The sequence below is a fragment of the Mus caroli genome, unplaced genomic scaffold (genome assembly GCF_978045245.1).
Source record: "Mus caroli unplaced genomic scaffold, Mus_caroli_1 scaffold_18, whole genome shotgun sequence".
NCBI classification, from domain to species: Eukaryota; Metazoa; Chordata; class Mammalia; order Rodentia; family Muridae; genus Mus; species Mus caroli.
The window spans coordinates 4,843,249-4,864,487 of record NW_028227273.1 but is presented as its reverse complement, the minus strand read 5'-3'; the positions used below and the strand labels follow the sequence as shown (position 1 = coordinate 4,864,487).

General features: G+C 37.0%; 1 long non-coding RNA gene across 1 annotated transcript; it reads right to left on the bottom strand.

Moving 5' to 3' along the window:
• Positions 1 to 16,627: 16,627 nt before the first annotated feature.
• On the bottom strand, positions 16,628 to 20,163 carry LOC110312218 (uncharacterized). The gene is made up of 4 exons (XR_002380039.2): positions 20,121 to 20,163; positions 18,890 to 19,089; positions 17,922 to 17,993; positions 16,628 to 16,852 (listed from the first exon to the last, which is right to left on the bottom strand). It is a non-coding gene; the product is annotated as an uncharacterized LOC110312218 (long non-coding RNA).
• Between the last annotated feature and the right edge of the window lie 1,076 nt (positions 20,164 to 21,239).

Genomic DNA, 21,239 nt, shown 5'->3' with positions numbered 1-21,239 from the left:
CAATCTACAGCAAACCAGTAGCCAACATCAAAGTAAAAGGTAAGAAGCTGGAGACAATCCCACTAAAATCAGGGACTAGACAAGGATGCCCACTTTCTCCCTACCTATTCAACATTTTACTTGAAGTCCTAGACAGTGCAATTAGACAACAAAAGGAGATCAACGACATACAAATTGGAAAGGAAGAAGTCAAAATATCACTTTTTGCAGATGATATGAGAGTATATAGAAGTGACCCTTAAAATTCCACCAGAGAAATCTAAACCAGATAAACAGCTTAAGTGAAGTGGCTGGATATAAAATTAACTCAAACAAGTCAATGGCCTTTCTCTACACAAAGAATAAACAGACTGAGAAAGAAATTAGGGATACAACACCCTTCTCAATAGTCACAAATAATATAAAATACCTTGGCGTGACTCTAACTAAGGAAGTGAAAGATCTGTATGACAAGAACTTCAAGTCTCTGAAGAAAGAAATTAAAGATGATCTCAGAAGATGGAAAGATCTCCCATGCTCATGGATTGGCAGTATCAATATAGTAAAAATGGCTATCTTGCCAAAAGCAATCTACAGATTCAATGCAATCCCCATCAAAATTCCAACTCAATTCTTCAATGAATTAGAATGAGCAACCTACAAATTCATCTGGAATAACAAAAAACCTAGAATAGCAAAAACTCTTCTCAAGGATAAAAGAACCTCTGGTGGAATCACCATGCCTGACTAAAGCTGTACTACAGAGCAATTGTGATAAAAACTGCATGGTACTGGTATAGGGACAGACAAGTAGACAAGTGGAATAAAACTGAAGACCCAGAAATGAACCCACACACCTATGATCACTTGATCTTTGACAAGGAGCTAAAATCTTCCAGTGGAAAAAGGGCAGCATTTTCAACAAATGGTACTGGCACAACTGGCTGTTATCATGTAGAAGAATGCAAATTGATCCATTCCTATCTCCTTGTACTAAGGTTAAATCTAAGTGGATCAAGGAACTCCATATAAAACCAGAGATGGTGACAATTATAGAGGGGAAAATGGGGAAAAGCATCGAAGTTATGGACACAGGGGGAAAATTACAGAATAGAACAGTAAGGGCTTGTGCTGTAAGATCGATAATTGACAAATGGGACCTCATAAAATTGCAAAGCTTCTGTAAGGCAAGGACACCATCAATAAGACAAAAAGGCCATGAACAGACTGGGAAAGGATTTTTACCTATCCTAAATCAGATAGGGGACTAATATCTAATATATATATAACTGAAGAAGGTAGACTCCAGAAAATCAGATAACCCCATTAAAAATGGGGTTCAGAGCTAAACAAAGAACTCTCACCTGAGGAATATCGAATGGATGAGAATCACCAGAAAAAAATGTTCAGCATCCTTAATCAACAGGGAAATTCAAATCAAAACAGCCCTGAGATTCTATCTCACACCAGTCAGAATGGCTAAGAACAAAAATTCAGGTGACAGCAGATGCTGGTGAGGATGTGGAGAAAGAGGAACACTCCTTCATTGTTTGTGGGATTGCAAGCTTGTACAACCACTCTGGAAATCAGTCTGGCGGTTACTCAGAAAACTGGACATAGTACTACCAGAGGATTCCACAATACCTCTCCTGGGCATATATCCAGAAGATGTTCCAATTGGTAATAAAGACACATGCTCCACTATGTTCATAGCAGCCTTATTTATAATAGCCAGAAGCTGAAAGGAACCCAGATGCCCCTCAACAGAGGGATGGATACAGAAAATGTGGTACATTTACACAATGGAGTACTACTCAGCTATTCAAAAGAATGAAATTATGAAATTCCTAGGCAAATGAATGGACCTAGAGGGCATCATCCTGAGTGAGGTAACCCAATCACAAAAGAACTCACATGATATATACTCACGGATAAGTGGATATTAGCCCAGAAACTTAGAATACCCAAGATAAAAGATACAAAGCACATGAAACTCAAGAAGCATGAAGACACTTTGCCCTTTCTTAGAATTGGGAACAAAACACCCATGGAAGGAGTTACATAGACAAAGTTTGGAACTAAGACAAAAGGATGGACCATCTAGAGAGTACCATATCCGGGGATCCATCCCATAATCAGCTGCCACACACAGACACCATTGCATACACTAACAAGATTTTGCTGAAAGGATCCTGATATAGCTGTCTCTTGTGAGACTATGCCGGGGCCTAGCAAACACAGAAGTGGATGCTCACAGTCAGCTGTTGGATGGATCACAGGGCCCCCAATGGAGGAGCTAGAGAAAGTACCCAAGGAGCTAAAGGGAGCTGCAACCCTATAGGTGGAACAACAATATGAACTAACCAGTACCCCCTGGAGCTCGTGTCTTAGCTGCATATGTATCAGAAGATGGCCTAGCCAGCCATCAGTGGAAAGAGAGGCCCATTGGTCATTCAAACTTTATATGCCTCAGTACAGGGGAACACCAGTGCCAAGATGTGGGAGTTGGTAGGTAGGGGAGTGTGCGGGAGGGTATGAGGGACTTTTGGGATAGCATTGGAAATGTAATTGAGGAAAATATGTAATAAAAAATATTAAAAATACTAAAAAAAAGATTATGTGAGCTATAAACTGAATGAAGATATTTAAATGATAAACATGTACCAATTAGAAGTTCACTATAGGGCAGAGTAAATCAATTCTTCCAGTGTATAATAGTGTAATAATTACAGTTATACATATTTAAGGGGTTAAAAATCTAAAGTCCATAACCAAATTTATATTAATATTCATATCTATAGTCTGAATATCATTTTGAATATCATAAAGAAATAAAACGTGAGGTAGCAATTTATAGTTTTGTTAAGCAATGGAAGAATATGTAAATAAAAGCCTCTAATTTAAAAAGTTAATTTAGCATGTTCAGAAAGTGCAGGTGGAATAAACCGGGTACCCCTTTAAGTTTTATATAGTGCCCAGATCAACTGCAGAACAGATGTTGTCTTTGGTACCTTTATCTGTTTCCTTCTTTAGCTTCTTGAACTTAATACTACATCCTTTTCCTTTTGATAATTGATAGGTAACTCTAATGCAACAAATAAGACATTAACATAAAGAGGCTATTTCTACCCACAGCTTTGGAGACGGCCATGTGCTTTGCCACCTTCCACATCTGGAGTAACAGAAAGGAAGAACTTGGTAATCAAGAAAATTTTCTTTTCAAAGGACCCTTTCAAAATCATGCCAATATATTGTTGTTCCAACTATAGAGTTGCAGTTCCCTTTAGCTCCTTGGGTAATTTCTCTAGCTCCTCCATTGGGGGCCGTGTGATCCATCCAATAGCTGACTGTGATCATCCACTTCTGTGTTTGCTAGGCCCCGGTATAGTCTCACAAGAGACAGCTATATCAGGGTCCTTTCAGCAAAATCTTGCTAGTGTATGCAATGGTGTCAGCGTTTGGAAGCTGATTATGGGATGGATCCCTGCATCTGGCAATCACTAGATGGTCCATCCTTTCGTCACAAGTACCCCGGAGCTCTTGTTTCTAGCTGTATATGTATCAAAAGATGGCTTAGTCGGCCATCACTGCAAAGAGAGGCCCATTGGACTTGCAAACTTTATATGCCCCAGTACAGGGGAACCCCAGGGCCAAAAAGGGGGAGTGGGTGGGTAGGGGATTGGGAGGGTGGGTATGGGAGACTTTTGGGATAGCATTGAAAATGTAAACGAGGAAAATACTTAATAAAAAAAATAAATTATAAAAAAAATCATGCCAATATTTTACAGATACCCATTATAATCTGATTCAATTCTCTTACCTTACAAAAATGACTGAATCCCAATCTGGTGTTCGACACTGCTTTGTGCTCTATGTGATCCTATTTATACCTCATAACCATGTAAAGTATTTTATTGTTAACTATATATTAAATATTAATATTAAATATTCTACCAAGTGAGATCAAGTCCCAAACAGTACAATGTAACAAAAGTTAGATAAGTCTCTTACAAGCATACATTTATCAGAGTATTTTTGTTGTTTATTTATGATTGTGAATTTCTTGACTCTTAAAACTATAAAGAAAAATAAATTAACATTTCCCCAACTTCTTACATTGGAAATCACTTTATTCTTATCCTGTTTTCTTCTATAGTATTGATTACGTCAATGAATAATAAAGGAGTGATTAGACCTTTAAAGGCACGATTAATACCAATAGAGAAATGGATTAGAGATATGGGTGATATTAAATTTCACACTGATGATGCTTATCTGATAGAAGAAGTAATTTCTAAAAGCATTTATAAAAAATAAATTTGTAAAATTAATTGTGGTAAAGTGATTGTAGGCAAGGCATTCCTAGAAATGATGCTTTTTCTAGAAATATTCCAAAGAGAAGACCTCATCTTTCTGGAGTTTGCAAAGGTATGACAAAAGTCTGACACTGGACACAGATCTACAAGGGATAGTCAAGTTAACCTTTTGCCATGGAGAAATGCCATAAGGGGTGTCCTGAAGATCCTGAAATCAAATTTGATTTACGCCTTCCCTGTCAGCATTAGAGAAAGTCAGCCACAGAGCAACTTAAAAATGCAATACCTATTATTAGAAACAACACTGCTCTGGATATACTTAAGGTTCAGTTTAGCAGAAACAGGAGCAGATTAACAACAATTTTACCAAAATCTTGGCATTCAGATTGGCCTCTTCACAAGATAAAAATATTCAGCTTCTAGAGATGGGAACTTTATTTCTGGTAAAGCAAAGTGCAAGATGGGTCAAATGAATAGGACAAAAAGAACAAATATAAAAATTAAAGCTGTATGTGTCTAATATAGCCATGAATTTATCGGGAAATGATTTCTTGTTGCAATGGAAAACATGGATTAATATTCTTCAAATCTCAGAAATGAACAATAAAATAAATAATACTTCTGAGGAAAATATTAAAAGGCATTATCAAGAACAGTCACAGATTATCCAGGTTGTTCATAAACAAGACATGACAAGTCTTTCAACATCTTTCAAAGGTACCAACTTCTCTACCTTTAAAATGACTAACTGATAAGACTATATAGGTGAGGCAGTCATCTATGACAAAAGAAAACTTTACTGGTACCAGAAAAACTGATACATGGGAAGCTAAATGCCCAACAGATAGAGGAATCTACCAGTCCATCAAATTCTCCTTTATTTGTTATTTAAAAAGAAAAAGAATAAAAAAAAGAAGAAGAAAGAAATCAGGAAAAGGAGGATGTTAACAGATTTAAGATCTATAATTAATAGGAACAGAAGAGGCTGAACATTCCCCGTTTAAAGGGCCATAATTTATCTTCAACAACATTAAAGAAGAAAACTTCCCTAAACTACAGAAAGAGTTGGTCATGGATGTACAAAAAGCCTACAGAACACAAAATAGATTGGACCAGAACAAAAAAAAGGTCCTCCCACCATGTAATAATAAAAACAATTAATGTACAGAAAAATGAAAGAATATCAAAAGTGGTAAGGGAAAAAGTCCAAATAACATATAAATACAGCCCTATTAGAATTACACCAGATTTCTCAAGATAGATCGTATAGGTGAGAAAGTCTTGGATAAATGATATATAGACTCTAAGAGACCAGAGATGCCACATCTGGCTATTATACCCAGCAAAATTCTCAATCACCATAGATGGAGAAACCATGATATTCTATGACAAAACCAAATTTGAATAAAATCTTTCCATTAACCTAGTCCTACAGAGGATACTAGAAGCAAAACTCCAACACAAGGAAGGTAACAATAACAAAGAAAACACAAGAAATTAATCATATCACAACAAACCCAAAAGAACAGAATCACATATACATATTACCACCACATTCAAAAACAAAAATAACAGGAGCAAACCACCATTGATTTTTAATATTTCTCATGATCAACATAAACAATTCCTCAGTTAAAAAACAAACAAACAAACAAAAAACATAGGCTACCAGACTGAATACACAAATAGGATCCATTATTTTGCTGTGTACAAGAAATATACCTCCACAAGAAAGACAGTCAGTGTGTCAGAGTAAAGGTCTGGAAAAATCCTCCAAGCAAATAGTTCCAAGATTACAAAAAAAAAAAAAAAAAAAAAAAAGATAAAAAAAAAAAAAAAAAAAACCTGGAGTCACCATTCTGAGCTTCACATATTGAGCTTCACACAATAATAGAGGGAGACTTCAATGCCCCATTCTCACCAATGGACAGATAATTGAAACACAAACTAAAAGGAGACACAGTGAAAGTAAAAAAAAAGTTATGAACAAAAAGATTTTAACAGATATCTTCAAAATATTTCACCCCAAAACAAAAGAAAATACCTTCCTCTCAGCACCTCATGGAACCATCTCCAAAATTGATCACACAATTCACACAATACAGAAAATTGTATACTTTGCTGTATATGAGTGTGGTTTATCCTCACAAAATATTGTGTTAAAATTCTATTATCTCTTGAGGGTGCAATAGTAGCACATACACTTTGTCTGTAACAACGCCTTTATAATTAGACCTAAGACCAGATCATCAAGGAGGAAACCATGTCTGGCAATGAGAGCCTAACTAACTACCCAGGGCTAAATTAGTCATGGAACTTGGAGGAGAACTTACAAACACTGCTTTATTAAACCAGTATAATATATAACTACATTCTAAATGTTTATCTTTATATCCACAGATAAGTATAGTCTCACTCTCTTATTAAGGAAACGTCTCTTTGCAACAGACAGAGACCACTACTTAAAACTACAATGAATTAAAATGTAGAGTTGTGGAGCTCACTCAGAATGGATACAAAACAAGTCTCCATCTTAAAACTCAGTGCACATTGTTGAAGAGGAAGTAGAGAGATTATAAACATCCACAGAATCAGGGAACTTTCTGTGAGATTGTATTTTTGAGTAATGTCAGAAGCTACACTATACTCTAGAAGCTACACTATACTCAGAAAGGCTCAATAACATGACTATCCTAATCTGAGCAAGCAAGGGCAGCCACAATATATTAAAGTGAATAGGGATGGGTGGGGAAGACCACAAGGCTCTACTCCCACACAGAGAGCTACAGGTACCTAAGAAATGGTGAGAGCTGGAGAAATGGGCTTCCACACACAGAGTTGGTTACCAAATCCTAAATATTCAACCCTGAAAATGTACACATTAGTAACATTATAAAAGAAGTACAGGTTATATTTTTTATATTAGGAACATATATGTATATAAAAACAGTTAATGAAAAAGAGGCCACAAGTTTGAAAGACAGCATGGAATGGTGCGATAGAGTATTTGGAAGGAGGCAGGGGGAAATGATATATTTATCATTTTAAACAATAAAAGAAATAATTTTTAAAAGTTGGCTTATCAGTGTAGAAGTGTTAGGAGATGGGGCCTTTAAGGGTGAATTTCATCTTTGCTTAGGGACTAATACCTTTTCCCAAGAAAGAATTAGTGTTTGTAAGTGCAGCAGGTTGCAAAGTGTCATATAGTTATCATTCTCCCAGACCCTGCTCTCTGTAAGTGGCTCTCTCCCATCCCAGTACCTTTGCCAGGTAATGTGATCTGCCAAATTCCAGTACACTTTGCCACTGCTACCAAAAGTGACTGTCTTGTAAAATCTTCTGTTTTGTGCCTTTGTGTCATATGTTCCCCTTGCTCCTAGAAATAATTTTCCACCAATTCTTATGCGCATAGCTCATTTAACTCAGTTAAACACAGGGAAAGAAGTTAACACAGGGAAAGAAGGGAGAAAAGGGGCTCATTAATAAGAGTGCTAGTGAGGGAAGGAGAGGGATAAGAGAGGAGAATAGGAGATAAAATTTACCAAAATTAACTACATAAATGTAGTAAATTACCAAGTAATAGAAGAAGAAAAGTTATCAATAACAAAAGGAAGACAGAAATCTTAGGTATTTTTTTCTTTTTTTATTGGATATTTTATTTATTTACATTTCAAATGTTATCCCCTTCCAAGTTTCCCCTCTGGAAACCTCCTATCTTATGTTCCCTCCACCTGATTCTATGAGGGTGCTCCCCCACCCACACACCCACTCCTGCTGGCCCACCCCAACATTTCCCTACACTGGGGCATCAAGCCTTCACAGGACCAAAGGTCTCTTCTCCCATTGATGCCCAACAAGGTTATTCTCTGCAACACATGCAACTGGAGCCATGGGTCATTCCATGTGTACTCCTTGGTTGGTGGTTTAGTCCCACGGAGCGTTCAGGGTGAGGGTTTTGATTGGTTGATATTGTTCTTCCTGTAGGATTGTAAGCCCCTTCAGCTCCTTCAGTCCTTTCTCTAACTCCTATATTGGTGATTCTGTGCTCAATCCAATGGTTAGCTGAGAGCATCTGCCTCTGTATTTTTCAGGCTCTGACAGTCTCTCAGGAGACAATTATATCAGGTTCTTGTCATCAAGCACTTCTTAGCATCCACAATAGTGTCAGGGTTTGGTGTCTGTATATGGGATGTATCTACAGGTCGGGCAATCTCTGGATGGCCATTTCTTCAGTCTCTTATCCACACTTTGTCTCTGAATTTACTCCTATTAATTCAGTCCCCTTCTAAGAGGACTCAAACATCCACACTTTGGTCTTTCTTCTTAAACTACATGTGGTTTGTGATTGTAGCTTGGGTATACTGAGCATTTGGAATAATAGCTGCTTATCGGTGAGTGCATACCATGTGTGTTCTTTCGTGACTGGGTTACCTCACTCAGGATGATACTTTCTATTTCCATCCATTAGCCTAAGAATTTCATAAAGTCATTGTTTTTAATAGCTGAGTAGTACTCCATTGTATAAAATGTACCACATTTTCTGTGTCCATTCCTCAGTTAAAGGACATCTGGATTCTTTCCAGCTTCTGGCTATTATAAATAAGGATCCTATGAATATAGTGGATCATGTGCCTTTATTATATGTTGGAGCATCTTCTGTGCATATGCCCAGGAGTGATATAGCTGGGTCATCAGGTCCAATTTTCTGAGGAACCACCAGATTGATTTTCAGAGTGGTTGTACCACCTTGCAATCCCACAAGCAATGGATGAGTGTTTCTCTTTCTCCACATCCTCACCAGCATCTGCTGTCACCTGAGTTTTTGATCTTAGCCATTCTGACTGTGTGAGGTAGAATCTAAGGATTGTTTTAATTTGCACTTCCCTATTGACTAAGGATGTTGAACATTTCTTGAGGTGCTTCTTGGCCATTTGTTATTCTTCAGTTGAGAATTCTTTGCTTATCTCTGTACCCCATTTTTTTTGAAATGCTATTTTTTAATTAGGTATTTTCTTCATTTACATTTGCATATTTACATATGCAGCTAGAGACACGAGCTCCAGGGGGTACTGGTTAGTTCATATTGCTGTACCACCTATAGGGTTGCAGATCCCTTTAGCTCCTTGGGTACTTTCTCTAGCTCCTCCATTGGGGGCCCTGTGATCCATCCAATAGCTGACTGTGAGCATCCACTTCTGTGTTTGCTAGGCCCCGGCATAGTCTCACAAGAGACAGCTATATCAGGATCCTTTCAGCAAAATCTTGCTAGTGTATGCAATGGTGTCAGCGTTTAGAGGCTGATTGTGGGATGGATCCCCAGATATGGCAGTCTCTAGATGATCCATCCTTTCGTCTTGACTCCAAACTGTGTCTCTGTACTCCTTCCATGGGTGTTTTGTTCCCAATTCTAAGAAGGGGCAAAGTGTCCATGCTTTGGTTTTCGTTCTTCTTGAGTTTCATGTGTTTCACAAATTGTATCTTATATCTTGGGTATTCTAAGTATCTGGGCTAATATCCACTTATCAGTGAGTACATATCATGTGAGATCTTTTGTGATTGGGTTACCTCACTCAGGATGATGCCCTCCAGGTCCATCCATTTGCCTAGGAATTTCATAAATTTATTCTTTTTAATAGCTGAGTAGTACTCCATTGTATAAATGTACATTTTCTGTATCCATTCCTCTGTTGAGGAACATCTGGGTTCTTTCCAGCTTCTGGCTATTATAAATAAGACTGCTATGAACATAGTGGAGCATGTGTCCTTCTTACCAGTTGGAACATCTTCTGGATATATGCCCAGGAGAGGTATTGCGGGATCCTCCGGTAGTACTATGTCCAATTTTTTGAAGAACAGGGGGACTGATTTCCAGAGTGGTCGTACTAGCTTGCAATCTTACCAACAATGGAGGAGTGTTCCTAAATAGCATTATTTGGTTCTCTTGAGTCTAACTTCTTGAATTCTTTGTATATATTGGATATTAGCCCTCCATCAGATGTAGGATTGGTAAAGATCTTTTCCCAATCTGTTGGTTGCTGTTTTATCCTATTGCCAATGTCCTTTGCCTTACAGAAGCTTTGCAATCTTATGAGGTTCCATTTGTCTATTGCTGATCTTAGAGCATAAGCCATTGGTGTTCTGTTTATGAAAATTTCCCCGGTGCCCATGTGTTTGAGGCTCTTCCCCACTTTCTCTTCTATTAGTTTCAATGTATCTGGTTTTAATTTCTGGCAATTCTGTGTAAACCAAGCAAGCCTATCAACTCTGTATTCCAACAGCCCATGTATTTTATATCTCTGAATCACATTTGTTAATTCTTAAAATGTTTCTAGTTTTATTCTAATATTATATAAAACTCACTGTTAGTTTTCTATGGCTGATCTTATACCTCAGAGAATTAAGTACGTTACCTGTGTATGTACGAGTCAGTACCTCATACCACTTAAATTATTTTAAAATAAAGATTAGAAAATGAAAAATAAAAAAGAAATAACCTTTAATAATGAATAGTCTTTGGTATTATTGTATAATAATTTTGGCATCACGAATTATGGCCATAAAAAAACAAATTCAGCTCTTCCATGCTTTCAACCTGTCTTCTTCACTAAGCTTAATATTTATCTTATGGTTCACAGGGAGAGATGTGTGATTCTTCATTCCATTCAAGGCTTAAAACCATTATATGGTTTATTTGGTAAGTTCAATATTCTTTTGTCTCTGGCAACAAGGTATATATATATATATGTGTGTGTGTGTGTGTGTGTGTGTGTGTGTGTGTGTGTGTGTGTGTGTGTAACGCATATGGGCCAATGGAGCTACCATTGCAACAATCAGAATAGGAAACACGTACTTATTGACATCTGCACACATGTGATATGTAAATATATATGTAGGTACAGATATACACATAAAACAATTGCATAACGATTTTAAATGTCCTTGGAAATACCTATCTTTCAGTTGTTTTAGGCCTTTAGATAAGTGTCACCTAAGTCAAAAGTTATAACAATTAGTTCTCCTAAAGCTTCTATTCCATTATTTCTTCTATAAACAGGATGAAGGAAAGAAAGTTGAAATGAGAAGTCTTGAAGGACTGGCAAGAATAATTGTGTATATACTGCAAGGATGGTCTTCTACTTTGAACATGTCTTCACACCTTTCAGAAGGATGCATGCTAGTTTGATTGCTATCAAAAGTCTTTTCTCACTGCTCTTTCTGTTAGAGACATTTGTACCTTCATTTAATTGTAACTTTTTTCTTCAGTGAATGTAAACTTTCTGATGTAAAGGCAGAGATTCTTCCAGATGTGCCCCTCATCTTGACCCCCTTATGTGCTGTAGAGATTTTCTTTTAGAGTGAGGGAGGCCTGGTTATAATCTAACAATAGCTCTGTGGACCTTCCAGAACCATGAAAAGATATTGCTTTTCACAGTTACTCTGGTATAGAAGATGATTTCCTGTGTGGGTGGAGGGCATGGGTGTCTCTTTAAATAGAAACTGTGTCTTCCTTTAGGCCCTCTACAGTCCTATAAGTGACTTCAGAAATTGTCCCTATTCTGTTAAGCTCAACCCATTTGACTCTTTCCTTTACTGGAAATTATTCTATTTTGTTGAAATCTGAAGTCCTAGTAATTTCTTTGATGATTATTTGTTTCAATGCACTATCAGGACAATCACACTGTGGAACTCCAGAATAGAAGGAGCCAATGATGGAAGAAACTCCAGTTTCAGTTCCTTGCAAATAACTAAAGATGGTAATCTTAACATGTTTCAAAGAATGGACGATTTTAATATAAATATTTTTTATAAAGAAGAAAATTTTCATAATTACATGTAGTTAGAGAAAGTCGTAGAAGAAAATTATTTTAATTGTCTGAGTTGTATCTGTTATATTCAAAGCTCCCTTTATTTATGTTTCTCATGTATATATGATTTTGCTTCAAACCAAAAGATTTCATCATATTTCTCAATATCACGTTGAATAGAGATGGTGGGTGTCTAGCATATACAGAGCTAACTACTTGTATCCTGAGAAACATGCAAATACCTGGCATACAGGGATAGTTTTGCCTAATGGGGTGTTCACTTATTAATAGAAACGGATAGATTGGATTTTTTCTAAATGATTGAGCATGATGACTACAAAGACCATTAGAAGAGTTGGAAGTAAGGGCATTCAAGTGATCTTTAAATGATAGCCATGGAGAATCACAGCAGAAGGAAGAAGCACAAAGAAAAGATGGACTGAGCTGGATCTTGAAGATTCAGTGCTGCAAGGACTGATGTGTGCCTATGGAGTTGCTGCATCCTGTGCTGGATTGAAGACTGTTTCAGTTCCTTTTGATGAACAGCACATAGGATACAGGAACACGGTCTGAGAATAAGATCTTTGTCATTTTAAAATAATTCATTCAGAAGGAAATTTTTCTGAACTATGGGTATTCTATTCTTAAGAGAAAATCTGTAATATCTGAATGCAATAATTTTTCTAGCAACAATATGATGACATAAGGAATACTATAAAAATAGGCCTCATATTTTTGAATGCCTTCAGCAGTGAAGCTACCTAATAGGTGTGTGTGTGTGTCTGTGTGTCTGTGTGTGTCTGTCTGCCTGTGTGTATGTGTCTGTCTGTGTGTGTGTCTGTCTTTCTGTCTAGTCTGAGCTCTTTCTCTCTTTCTCTTTCTCTCTCTCTCTCTCTCTCTCTCTCTCTCTCTCTCTCACTCTCTCTCTCTCTCTCTCCACTCTCCATCACACACACACACACACTTGCAGTTGCACTCACTGCACATATGCACAGGTTTAACTAAAGCTAGCTAATCTATTAATACAAAAGCTAAACTGAAATAACATATTGAATCCTAAAGATAGGGCACATTTTCTACAAAATAGCATGTTCTGATGGGATATTAAGAAATTAAAAAGAAATTTTAAAAGATGGACAATGCAGCAATTTAGAATCCCAGCACTCTGGGGCTGAGATGCAAAGATTAGAATCTTCAGTCTAGTCTGAGCTACGTAGATGATAATATTTTGTCTTGAAATAATGGTCTAAGGATATAACTCAGCAGTAACATATCTGCTTAGCAGTAGTCATCAATCCCCTATTTAATTCCTAGCACCACAAAGAAAAAATTAAAATAGCTCTGTACACAAATCTGTATATGATAGAGTGTAGTAGACCTAAAAGACTTGCAGAAAAAAACTACACATATGATACCAATTTGCTTAAGAAGAAAAATTAAAACACAACACAGGTTAGAATGGCAGATGGGCCTCATTATTTCTCAGAAAATCCTGAGATACTGCCTTTAGGTAATATGCTGTCAAGAATAGAATCTTTCCCAAATGAGAAATAAATGAATTCTCTAATGCATTTCAAAATATTCTCTAAATACTTACTGTCCTTTTTAAATGTTGAGGATAGACTGACCTACTTGGATGTTTTAGTGATCTCTTGTACTACAGTCATGTAAGTCAGGGTGTCACATCATTATCATAAAGATAATCAGCTGTTATAGGATGCAAAATGCACATGAAATCTGTAACCAGAAACAAAGCAATACAAAGGTGAGATTCCCAGGAACAAAAAGTACAAAGCTTGATTCTCATGATGTCTCTAGAGACAACCAAAGATTTCCCACAGGATTTGGAAAGAGGATGCACGCAAGTTTCATATCAAATTGATGGAACAGAGAACACTCAGCTAATAGGCATCCCTTGTGAGTGGCAGACACCAAGGATGTTAAGGGAGAGATCTTTGATTTTCTCATGAGCCAGCTGCAAGAGGCTCCTTTTTTTAAAATCTGTCAAGAAATGGGTCCAAAAGCGTGTTTAGGTTAAGTACCTGGTTGGCAGATGATCTCAATGCTAGAATATTAATTCATACATAAAAAAAAGTTACCGTTTGCTTCAGTGGGAAGGATAAATACTGTGATTGAGAGGGAACTGTAGCAGCCCCCATGTTCTTCTGAGGACCTCAAAATATCAATAGCCATACACTTTAAACTTTGTATGTTCACTGAGTCCTCCCATGAGGAAGATATATTCCTCCTCCTCCTCCTCCTCCCCTTCCTCCTCTTCCTCTTCCTCCTTCTCCTCCTTCTCCTCCCCTTCCTCCTCCTCCTCTTCTTTGTCTTCCTCTTCCTTTTCCTCTTCCTCTTCCTCTTCTTCCTCTTCTTCTCTTTCATTTTGAGAGATTAAAACAACTGAAGCTCTTTAGTGGCTTATCAGTATAGTTCTTTGAGTCTGTAGGAGTCTCTGATCCTGCACTCCTGCCTTATACATAATCACAGCAAGTCTCCGTTTCTACAAAGCCCAATTAGGAAAGTGAGAAAAGGACTTACTAACAGGTTCTATACCCGATGATTAAGGAAATTAGTCTTCTATAGCAGCACATAAAATTTCTAGGGCATTAACCAGATCTTAACTGATCTTCTACCAGAGGAACCCTGTATATATAATCTGTATCTCATGTCAAGTTATATCAAGCATATTACAGGCCATAAAGTGCTTGATAATTCCCCTGAAGTTCAAATAACCAAATACTTGCTATGTTTTACTCTTCTAACACTAGTCCTACTTTTGCCAGAGACTTCTATATCCAAAGAGAAAACCAAGCCTATTGTTTTTAATTCCCACACTTGGAACCTTCTATGGATTACACATATTTGGGTTTGAGACATGAGATAAAAGTTCATAAACCATACCTCTGGAGCACTTGAAGTTCACAAATCTGACCTTCACAATCAAATTTTTATTTTTATTTTTGGTATCTTAGAATCTTTCATTACATACATCCTTTTCCTCATTTGATGTATTTAAGTGTTTAAGAGTTGGTTTCTTTTGCTTGGAAATGAGTTAGCATAGAAGATGCAAAGAGAGAACGACAATTTAATAAAGAGAATTAGAGAATCTGAGCATTGCTATTACAAGTCAGAGCTAGGGGATAAGTTAATACAGCCTTCTGAAAACAAATCTGAAATACTGAAGAAATCCTCAACATAGAGAGGAAGAGAAAAAATAGGAAAATGTGGACAAGACTAGATTAGTGATATTGAACCAGATATTGACCTAAGGTAAGTTTTGTACAGTTCTCTAAACTATGCATAGTAGTTTTCTTATAGTCACTTACAACTCCCTCCTCAAGAAAAAAGACACTAAAAATTAAAGAACTATTTTCCTTCAAAATATGTTCCTGAAAAAAATTGTTTGTCTTGGTCTAGATGAGAAGTAATATGCGTACACATAATAATTTGCAGAACTCTAAAATACTCTCTTCTTACATTAAAATAGAAGGGAGAAGAAACAAAAAAAGTGGACTCAGAGAACAGAGAAAAGGAAAAGAAAGAAGAAAAAAGGGTGGCTGAAAGGAGGGAGAAAGTATTTGTCCCCAAACTCATTCAGCTCATATAGGAAAACCACCTGACCTTCTCAGCAGCATAATGATACAAATGTGCCTCAGTATGCATTGTATCACATCACAACATGCATACTGAAGGGGAAGTGCCAGATGTCATATTTTTAATACACCTAGCCAACTGAACATCATAGTTCAGCTTCATGGTTCATTGTAGAGTGATGTTTGTTTATCCTTGTGGTATATTGGCATGTGGGAGCTGCATGCACTTAACAATGCCCAATGTAATGACAGAGTATTACATGCCTATCATTCAAAGGTTGCTAACCCCAGAAAATATTAAATTCTAGCGTTAAGTGTCTCATTTCTAGCCTAGGGTTAGGGGGGACAGGGGCGAAATGGCATTTTCTGGATATCACAGGATTACTGTACTCAGGAATTTACAAAGGCCATGGCTGCCTATAAAAGACCTGCCCAAGACCAAGTCAGAAGCATTCCAGGATGGAATGGGGAGGGAGTCAGGCATACTCCTACCTGAGGGAAGGAAAGTCAATTGATTTTAAGAGTGTGACTCCTGGTAGGTTATCTATTCTCAAGTGAGTATAAGAGTACAGCTGTCACAAACTGAACTCTAGAGTATGAAGAGGAATGAAGAGGAGGACATAATATGGGGAGTAGAATGGATGGGGATGAATATAGAAGTTCAGAGAGATAAATGCATTCAAACATTGTGTTAAATAAGGAGTGTTAAATTTGCAAAGAATTATTAAAATATATTTTAAAAGTCTGGCTACTGTCATATGTTGTTGGGAGCTGGCCCACCGCTCACATGGACCGGATTTACTCCTGGGAGGCAAACTGGGGCTAAAAAGACAGAAACTAGGCTATCGAGAGAAAAATGGATGCCAAGTCAAGGTTCCTGATCAAGACTCAAATGTTTAATAGCAAACTATGCTTATAAAAGGGGGGAAGGCCCATCCCCAAAATCCATTCTTGGTGCTCAGAACCAGCTGCAGGTGACAACAGGCAGGATAGGGTGTAGTCTCCAGAATAGCTCAGGGGCCTCTCAGCAGGTAGCAGTGTCTTGGAGGAGCAGTGGCAAGTGGCAGAACAATAGAGCCATCTAGGTCTGAAGGCTCCATCCTAGGTAATCTCCTTAGTGGCAGCAAGGTCAAAGTCTGGATCAGCCTGTTTCAAGCTGAGGGAGGTTACAATATGTATTTTTGTAACAATAAATAATTAAATCAACTTAGATCAGCAACCTACTACTTTGAGTTAAAATGGGAATTCACCCAACTGAAAGGTCAGTACACTAATAAAAACTGAAAGTTGTAAAAGACCCTCTATTAATTCATACACATGTGTGCAAGCACATGCACACAAACACACACACCACAAAAGACACAGCTGATTATCCAAGCTTAACCTTCTTTATAGCATTATGCCCCCCTTTTATAAACATAAAATTAGACTTCATTTTAAAGAGCAACATTTTTGTATAGCAATAACAAAAGCAATTGTATGAATTGAACAGTTTTAATAAAGAACTCTCTATATACATCAGAGAATTGTTTTAGATTCAATTTAATGAATCTCTATCCTTCACTTTGCTCTCTTGTACATGCCTAGAACATTAAAATATGTTCTACTTAATATAAACTCATTATGTTTACCTCTTATGGTAAGTGTTGAGGCACTAAACAAATGAGGAGTACTATGTGGCATAAAAGCTTTTTGTGGATTTAATGTTGTGCATTCCATTCTTATTACAGCTTCCCACACTGTGGGGCACATCTCTGCATGGAGCCTTGTAACTGAATGTGAAGGTCACAACCATGGTTAGCAGCAAAAGGTTTCTAAGCACACAACTGTCAAAAATTATTCAAAATTAAATATATAACAGATCTAAGGTGTATCTGGCAAAAACATGTCTATGTTGGTTGTTATGACTTCAGTGCAACTTGCTTCAGAACATGCAACATTTTTGCCATATCACAGAAGACCAGCCAAAGCTGTTGGATTTGAGATTTTTGTATGTGATGAATTGCTTTTTGTTAGTGGACATGCTATACAAAAATAATAACTCGTTATGATGTATTATCTGAAAAGGAACAATTTTTATATCTGTTTTATTTATCTGTTTGCCCAAATTTTTATAAAATCTTCCAAAGAAAATATTGGCAGGCTTTAAAAACAGTTTAACCCACCCTGATTACAGTATCTTCTCTGAGTAGCTACAGTATTCAAACTGTAGTACACATACTTACAGCATAGGTACTCTTGAAGCTTGTAGGAAATGTGTTATTCTAGGCTTCAACTCTGAGTCTCTGAATTATAATCTGTATTTTGAGAAGATTTTGAAGAGATCGTTACACACACTAAAGTTGGAAATTCACTGTTGCAGAACATGTGGTCAATGCTTTACAAGAAAATAAGGAGCAATGAAAAGAAATCCATTTTGATGTGACATTCTGTAAACATCTATTTTACAGTTTGCTTCAATGACAATTTTTCTGACACTTAGCTCCATTTCCATGACCCAAGCAGAGTTGTGACCCATACTGTAGGAAGCTGTGGCTATAATGTAATGCATAATATTAAGATATTAAAAAGATTATGCTATAGATTTCTTCTCATTAGATTCATTTCTTAAAACATATATTTTAACCTTAGATTTTGAAATTTTCCTGGGCTAGTAATCTATGTATATTATGTGTGTGATAGTCTGTCAAAGCATTGAGGTCTGTTAAGGTCAGGAACAGCATCATGATGCCAGAAGCATGTGGCCACGTTATTCATGTAGCCAAGACGAGGAAGTATCAAGGGCCAATGTATTGGCCCATGAATATATCTTAGGTAATCTACTTCCTGTAGCTGGTTTCTATCTCCTAGTTTCCAGAACATCCCAAAATGGCACTTTCAATACATGATGAAGCCTGTCATTCTTATAACATTGCTGTGATTGGGGTACTTTGAATCCATTAAATCATAGCTGAAATATTTAGTCATGCCACGATCACATAAAGGAATTTTTTTAATGCATCTTTCTTTCTACATAGCAATATCCTGCCAGTAATTCTCTCTAGAAAACATGACCAACTTCATATAGTAGAATACTAATACAGTGAAAACAAATTTCTAACATTTTTCATTAAAGAGCTGTGAAAATTGAAAATGAAACCTGCTTCTTACTATCTATTGTTTGTTAGATTCTATGGCTAACTAAGATACATACTTTCATAGCATATGATAATGTACGCTTCATTCTTATTTAATCATAGTAGATCTATCCTTCAGGTCTTCAAAACAAATTCAGTGCATGTTTCCATATTACTTAACTTTATGGTGTGTTTTTGTTTCTCTTCAGGTTGACAAAATATCTTCTCAACCAATTCTAGAAAATCACTATTATAAATTTGTAGCAAAATTTCATCCCTGAAATAAAAAATTGCAATTTATGAAAATTATTCCAAGTAATAGTATGATATAATATACCTTTCAAGGCTTTTAAATTCCTAATCATTTTCTTATCCAGAACATCACAGAAATTGATGAAATATATGACTGAGATATTCTCAGTTCTTTACAGGAAACAAAACTTTGTCTAAGTTCCTGTATAAAGGAATGCAAATTTGGCATTAAGCAGTCTGAATAATGAAAACACTTTATCTATAGAAGTGAGCATGCAGTCATGGTAGATAAATGCCAAATTCCAGAAATAGTAGGCCAAAGTTTAATGAATCACTTTTGCCAAGTCTCAACACCAGTTTGTAAGAATAATACTAAATATGACAAGTTCATATAGAGTTTTAATGAACATTAAATAAGTAATCTGTATAAACTGTTAATCATAATTTTTGACCCATAGCAAGAACTCATAACTGTTGTTTTATTGTTTATATGAACACATATACATAACTTGTAAAATGAAAGTGGTTGCCTAATGTGGTTATAGCTAATATTAGACTTTGGCTGAGTTTTATTTTTTTCTTTTATATTTTAAGTACATCTAAGTGTTACACAATGGATAACAGTTGTAATAGGCCATAAGTTATTTTAAGAATAATAAAATGAAAGAAGCACTGGTGGAAGAATACTTAAATGGTTATTGGTGATGATGAGGAAACTCAGAATGCTAAAGGTGGGGTAAAGCAGAGTGAAAAAGACAGTGGCATGAACAATATTTCCTTGCTTTTAAAAAGCTTCCAAAAGAGACCAGTTAGTTTAGAAGTGACATGTTAGGTCAATATAGTAACCAGAGACTTGGTGTGCCCGCCTAGCTGTGACAGCAGCTAGATAAGTACTGAATTAATATTGGGAGCTATTAAGACAACGCTATTGTCCTGATCTCTGAATTGGGCCTCTTCCCCCGAGAAGAAAAGGGGGTCAAAAGTGGACCATCGACACACCACTCCGAGAACAACCACAGATTGTTCCAACCCTAAGTTAGCGCCGGATGTCCTGACCTCAAGATGTACCCTGATACCGCCAAGTTCCTGCTTCCCCGTGTAACTGCCTAAAGAATGTGCAATTCTATTGCCCCACCCCCTCCCGCTGATAAGTACCTGTACTTCCCCTTTTGCTTGTGCAATTCTACTGCCCCATCCTTCCTGCTGAAAGGCACTTCCCCTTTTGCTTGTGCATTTAAACCTTGGGCCTGGCTAATACAGTTGGGACCTTGATGCTACTCAGACTGCTTCCATATGTCGTTATTTGCACAAGGTTCTCATCTCTCTCTATCCCCCCACTTGGTTCTTAGGAGAAGGTCCCCTCGAGACCCTCGAATAACTGGACCTGCTGGACGGGTCAAATTAACATAGGTGTGGATAGCCAAACATGACAAAAGTATATAATAAGATGAAGCAAAACTATCATATTGAAGCTGGACGTTGCAACCCAACAGGAAGAATAGTCCCAAGAACAATCACAGCCATCAGAATATAGGGCTGAAGGCTCCATGTAGGTATCAGCTCAACTTTTCCAATCTACTAGTTGGGTTGATGAAGCCCCAGTGCTAGTTTTTAAAAAGCAACTCTTTGTCTTAGTAATGGTTGGGTTGTTTGGGAATTCTCATGGGACCCCGTTGGCTAATAATTCAATTGATTGCAGCACACCCCCACCACTGGAAGCCTCAACTGCCAACAGAAGATGGCCAGCTGAGAATCCATATTCCCCCTTAGTAGGTATCCTCATTGGGACCACCTCTATACATTCCAGGAAGTTTACATTGTACTATATTTCCACACCACTTCCAAAATGCTCCCCAATTCCAGCAGTCTCTCTTTTCTCTTTCCCCCTACACCCTATCACACCCTGACTTGAAGCCTCTGATCCCATCCTTACTGGACCCAATTCTCCATTTAAAATCTATTCTATTTCCCCTCCTCCTTAAAAAATCTATTCTAGGAGATCTATGCATCATTTGTTCCACAACCTCACCAGGATAAGCTACTACTTGTGTTACTGATCTTAGACATTTAAACAGGTATAAGACAGAATTTAAAAGTAATTTGAGTTGCCTTTCCCTAATAGCTATGTGTAGCTACTTGTATAATGAAAGACTCTAAGACTCCCAAAAGGGAGAC